This window comes from Struthio camelus, chromosome 1 (genome assembly GCF_040807025.1).
Source record: "Struthio camelus isolate bStrCam1 chromosome 1, bStrCam1.hap1, whole genome shotgun sequence".
In the NCBI taxonomy this organism is placed as follows: Eukaryota; Metazoa; Chordata; class Aves; order Struthioniformes; family Struthionidae; genus Struthio; species Struthio camelus.
Window position 1 is genome coordinate 35,318,701 of NC_090942.1, and position 6,621 is coordinate 35,325,321.

A 6,621-nucleotide genomic window follows, 5' to 3' on the forward strand; every position below is an offset into this window, starting at 1 on the left:
CTACTCGCATCGTAAAATCTGTGATTCAGCCCTTCCCTGGCCACTGGGTGCAGGATAGAGGCCACATGGTGGGAAGGAGCAGGAGCTTAGAAACTATGCTGGGTTTGCCGTTGCCTACTGACTTGGTCCATGCACCTCCGGGCTCAAAATGCTGCTTGTTCTGCTTTCTGTAACACCCCAAAGGCTGAACTCCCTCTGCCTAAGGGCACAGTTATGTTAGACTCGGTAGTTATTTATTTCCTGAACAAATTTCCTGATTGGTTGATATGATCATTTGCAAGATTTATTCTCGATTTAGTATTTTTATAATAGCTATCCCATTTTTTTTTTCTGACCATTCCTTGTATCTTTATTGAGATTCTTGGGTTTTATATATTTAAGTCAGAAAGTAGTGATGGACATGTTTTTTTGTGATAATTTTTGTCTTGGACTATTTTTGACCACTGTTCAGATGAACTAGAATTTTAAAAAGGCACAAAAATTGCTTGTTAAAATTGTTCCCTCTGGTAAACAAAATGATCTTTTATCTGCTATCTACATAGGGAAAATGTTAAGTTGTTAAACTATGCTTTCTTTCAGAATTATTTACTGTACAATATTAATTGGAGTTAGTGAACTGACAGATTGTTCCTGGTCATCATGGGCCTGATTTTCAAAGGTATTTGGTGCCTAATAATGCAGTTATTTACCTTCTGGGAATTCAGAAATACTGCAGGAGGCCAGCTGCTTCCTTTCCATTGAAAGGAGCAGGAATAAGATGCCTAGGTACTTCTGAAAAGCACTTTCCTGCATCCACCCATAGAAGAATATCTTTGTAAACATGACCAGATATTTTTTAGATTTCAGATTCAGCTGATGTTGTTCTTGTCCATTTGGGGTTTTGTTCATAAATTGAAAGATAAAGAATTTTTTTCTGCTGTTTCAACTCATTTTCTCAGCTCTAGGTGAAGTAACCCAAGTGAAGAAAATACACTGTTTGCATGTCACTGCTAAAACTTCCACCAAAAGTACTTCAGGAAAAAGTCTTCTGTACAGAAGAAACAGAAAATTCTCATAAGTTAAACAAGAAAAAGCACTTGTTCCATTGTAAAGACTTATACAAAGCAATATATAGTATCAGAATAAAATGATTTCACTCAGGTTGATCATAGTGATACAGAAGATGCTTTTCCCATTGAAAAAAAAAGCACTTTTCAACTCATGAATATCTGAGAAAAGCTCATTCCTGTAGCATATTTTTTTATTTTACTAATCATAGTAAATATAGGCCTTATAATTGGCTATCACTGCTTAAAATTTAAATAATATTTTTATAGCAAAGTATACTAATTTTAAATCAAATTTAATCAAATCCCAATTTAAAGAAAAAAGGATGGCTTTTTAAAGTTGGCAAACACCAACGTAAAATCTGAGCAATTTATTTGCTCTGTCTTGAGTGCAATCTTGGAAAAACCTTTTGATCATATGTGCTAATGTCCACCAATCTGGAACATATCCAGTGATACGTCATCCTGAGTATATGATATTATGCACCAGACCCCAGTAATGTAGTTATAGATACATGGATAGTCACAGTAGCAATAATCCTTCAACACCAGCTCTTATTATCTCAAGCAATAAAGGACATGACAACAGAGGCAGCTGCTTAGACTACTACAGAAGGAAGCAAAATGCTCAGTGACTGAACATTAGTGATGGTGAGGGAGCGCGTATCTTTTATTTAGCTTGGTGCAGCAAGAGCTGTAGACAGCTAGCTGCCCGTCAGCTCTGCAGGTGAAAACGCAGAAGATGGAGTGCAGTCTCAGGGCTGTTGGGTTTTATGAAGGCAGTGGGACGAGCAGAAGGGGTGGGCACCCCACCACCTTCAAACACTGGTCCAGGCCTTCAGCCCATTTCTCCTTCTTCTGCGGGTGAGGCCGCGGTGTTAACAAGGAGTGCGCGAATCTGAGCAGACCGGAGTCAGTACTGTCATAGGTGCTCCAACACAACTTGAAATGTATTTGGATTTTACAATTTTTCAGTGTGCTTTTACTGTCCTAAGTTTTTTTAAATGTCTCGCCTAAGATTTTTATCACTCTTTTCATAAACAAATACTCATTATAAGGACCATTTTGTCCATTCAAGTTCTGAATCAGAGGAGCAGCTAACATTTTTAAGACTTTAACATCCAGATACACAAGCTACTTAATATCATTTAGATAATGTGTTGGGGCTGAACATAAGTGATAATAAACTCCTGTGGATTCATTATGATGACTCAGAGAAAGAATATTACATTATAAATTCTAGGTAATCTGTTGCTATTTGGAGTGGTCTTGCTATGAAAAATAGCTACCTTAAAAGTTGCTCTTTTGGGCTAAAAAAGTTGTTTGAATTCTTAAAGACAAAGATTACTGAAATGCAGTGAAAAGTCCTCTAAAAGGCTTAAAAATGGGAACAGAAGGAGAAAAAGAGAAAGAAAGGAGATTTTTTTTTAACATGCAAGTTACTTTTTTGCATCCTGTCATAAGAACCTTGTTATCACTTGATTTGGGGTTGCTAGTTAGTAAAACATCCCCCAGGACGTGGACTGTTGTAGGTTTGTCATGTCCAGTCAATTCCGTGTTATCATAACAAACTGACTTTTTTATTTTACCATAACGCATATAGTCAAAGCACGAATGTGCTCATAGCAAAAAATCTGTTTTCTGCAACATACTGGTGCAATCTTCTCAGTCACAAGGAGTTCACTGGGTCATCCCTACAAAGTGCAAAGGAAAAGATCTATTTGCTGCCGCTTTCCCCCACTCCCTCCCAAATACACACAACAACTATTCTGATAATACCTCAGTATACAATAATGTCTTCCATGCCGTATTTTCCAGCTTCTATTGCCAGGTTTCCTAACAGCAGGTTGTAATTGGAATCTGACTGTGAAATAAACAGGTACAAAATGACTGACAATTCCCAAAGATGCAAAAATACGTACATTTTTAACCTCATGCTGTTAAAAGATTTCCTGGACTGATTCTACAAAGTATTGTCTTTACCTGAAGCTGAAGAAACACTTCAAAAGACTGGGCCCTTTGGGTTTTTTAACACATTCTACCAGAATTAGAAGCTTATAAAATAAGTTGTGGTATTGTTGCACGTGGGATTTCTTTGAACAGAGCCAAAGAAACAGCATTTGTACCATAATTACCTAATACTCCTCCTATACTCTTTCTATAAATTATTTGCCCTAACATAATTTTATTTGAGGATAGGGCTGATGTTAATATGATATTACAGTCTGCATCTTTCTCACATCAGACTCACATAATTAAAAAAACCAAACAAACAACTGTGTTTTACTGTAAATACCTTACACTGATTCTATAACTAGAAGTTGTCAACTATACCAGTTACATATGATGGAGAAGTAAGAAAAATAACTTTATTTGCTATTCCCATTCATTCAAGAGATATAAATAAGCTGAAAGATTTCATAACATTCACTATGTACATTGTACATAAAATGCACTTATACTTGTTTTATTACCATATGTTTCTGTATATGTTTTCAGTTGTGTGGGTTTTGTACACATGCGACAAACTAAAGCTGTTCAACCTCTTTATCTCCACGTTTCATTTCAAAAGATAAAAATTCCCAGGTCACACCAGGACTGGGACTCTTGGGGGAATTAAGGGTGGAGGTGAGCTGCACTTCCAAATTGAGAAAAGCAATTACAAACTGAATGGTTAAGGCTTTTTGCAGTCAATGCTGCCAAACACTTCCCATTAGAAACTCTTCATTTCAGTCATTCATAACTCTTCCAGAATTTAACTGTTGGGGCTGAAATTTTCCACGCCTGGTTTCCAAAAGAACGTCAGCATAAACTGTCCAGTTGTTTCCAATAATAAAGTCAGCAGAAAATACATTATTTGCCAATCGTACCAGTGATCACTACAACAGTTTTGTCAATAATCTCTGGCAGGATGATGACGTGAGGCAAGGAAGGGAAATTCGGCATTGTATAGTCCGTGTGTGATGGATATGCCTTTTGTTGTGCATCTACGTGTGTGGAGGAGTATAAAGCTCAAATGTAGCCAAGTTATAAATTATTGAGAAAAATATCTGATTGCATATGCATGGCAGAGGTTGATAAAAAGTATTTCCAAGGATTCTGTCCATGCCAAGCATATTTTCTTTCTGACCCTAGGAAAAAAGAGGCTAAAGCAAGGCGTTTCCTGTAATTGCTGTTCCCAGATGCGCTGACGTGGGAACCCCAGACGAAGGCAAGACTGAGGTTACAGAAGATGGCTGGGCAGATCTAACCACCCCATGCGGGCACAAAAGGCAAGGAGGGAGAAATCAACCTCCTTTCAAGACAATTTAAGTAGCTAACCTCACAAAACCACCTCCCCCCACCAAACTATTACTCTTTACTGATGGATGCATTAGTAGGGAATTCACAAGCACAACAGAGGTCCAGCTTCAGAAGGCAAACGACGCAGTGCCATAAGCTGGTCTGAGCTTCTCTGTTTTTCCCATGGAAATCCTTGAAGGTTTTCAGCAAGTGGCCTATTGTGAAGCCCATTACTAAAATCCTGAAAATGATCAAGGCACTAGAAAACAATTTCCTATCTAACTCCAGGTGGAATGCACATAATACTCGAGAAAAAGAACTGCAGGGAAATAAAGATTGATTTCAAAGTTAAGACAGCTGAATGCTGCCCTGGAGAACTGAATTCTGCCACTGACTAACAGAGCTGCGATGTTAGGCTGGGCGGGTCACTTAACAAAACTTCCCAGATTTTCAGCTCTTAGGCTTTCTTCATTTTCTAGGTTCTTGAATCAAGACCAAGCATTTGTCCTGCAGGATTGCTGAGCACTCACACTCACATCAATGAGGCTGCACTGTGAACAATAAGTTCAATACTCTTTTTGAAGTGTTCAGATAGTCTAATGATGAAAATGGAAGAAATGGTCATAAGGAAATAAATAACTCTGCATTAGAGCAGGCTTGCACAATGTGAAATAAATAAGGCATTGGACACTCACTGAACGTAAGGATAAAATCAAATATTGAATTAATTCATGGACCATCTATATGAAGCACATTTCTGTGCTAGGCATCTGACTTTAAAGAGTGTCAGCAGAGGAGGTCCATCAGCAAGGACAGAAGATCGGCTATGTTCTCATAATTAAAGACTGATCACAACGCACAAACCCAAAGGAAGCAAGTTAAAATTGTACAGGTTAAAATCAAGAAATACCAGAATTAAAGTTAACTGCTTGAATTTCAAAGCTTTGTGTTTTTTTTAACATTTCTTTCAACACATAATGTGAACATCTGCAAATAATAGCAAAATGCAGGATGGCTATGCTGAAAACTATAAATTTACGGCTTTAAATGCTCATATACTTTCCCGAGTAAAGAACGTCATTTAGACTATATGATTTTACAATATGTAAACATCATGCATTTACTCTTGAAACCTAGAAGAGACAAGAACAAGATCAACTTCACAACTCCTACTGAAATCAGGACTTTAATGTAAAGAAATGTAAACAAAACTTGGGATGACAGCAGTGACTTATTTTTAATTTTTTCCTGACAACTTTCTGGGGTTGATGTGCTTTAGGGCTGGAAAAAAATCCAACGACAAACAGTGCAAATCCCTCTTTGATGCAACTTCACAGCCCAGTCTTTCTCCTTAATCACATGCTCCATGAAGGCAGGGTGACGACAGAAAGAAGCTCATGCTATGCCTCTCTTTAGGTCGTCACTTTGGTTTGTCTAGCCTGGTAAATAAGATGACATGAGATGATCCATACTATTTAATTGTTCCAGTGTTTTCCAGAGTAGTTTTGGCCGGTGCCAGTTAGTCCTCTTCCAAGAAATGCACCTTTTGGAGGCCAGCATGTGCCTAGGACAATTCTCAGCAGAGAGCAGGGACAAGGTAAGCTCTGCCTCCACCCTGCACAGCCCCCCCAAAGCTGTATCAGCAGGTTTTGCCCCCTCAGGCCTCCCCCCCATGCCCCATGCCACAGCCCAGGGGACACGAGACATACCTTCAGCCTCACACTACAGAATCACTTCTCTAATAGGCTGCGGCGCAGCCCTCACATCATTTCAGACACTTTGACCTCAAAAAAGCGAATGCAGAACAGCTTTGGGTTAAGACTGTCGGGATAACGCATGGAGTTCAGGAGAGACCCAGGGCCAAAGGCTTTGCAGGATGGACATGGGCAGCCTGTGTCCCATGGCCGCAGGGCCCAGGGGTCTCTCTGGTCTCGTTTTGTTTAGCAGCACAGATGTAGCCCAACGAACTTGTCCCATACAAGGGACCAAACTACTTTGCTGAAAGCTTTCCAGTTCCTCTCCTCTAGTCCATCACTCTTACTCAGCAAGCTGACACCATTGGAGGCTCAGATCCTGCCTTCTCCTCAGCTCAAACTGTCAATAATTGATTCTGGATACAAGCCTTGAAGAATTTCATCCTTCTTGCCACCACAGCCTTCAACAAAAAGGAGGTTTCTGATAACTTTACCTGTCTTGAGTTCCAAGTAATCAGAAGATTCCTAGGACACTATGCACCCCAACGTGTCTGTCCTTGAAGGCCTGTTCTTAGAACAGGGATCTGAAACCCACACTT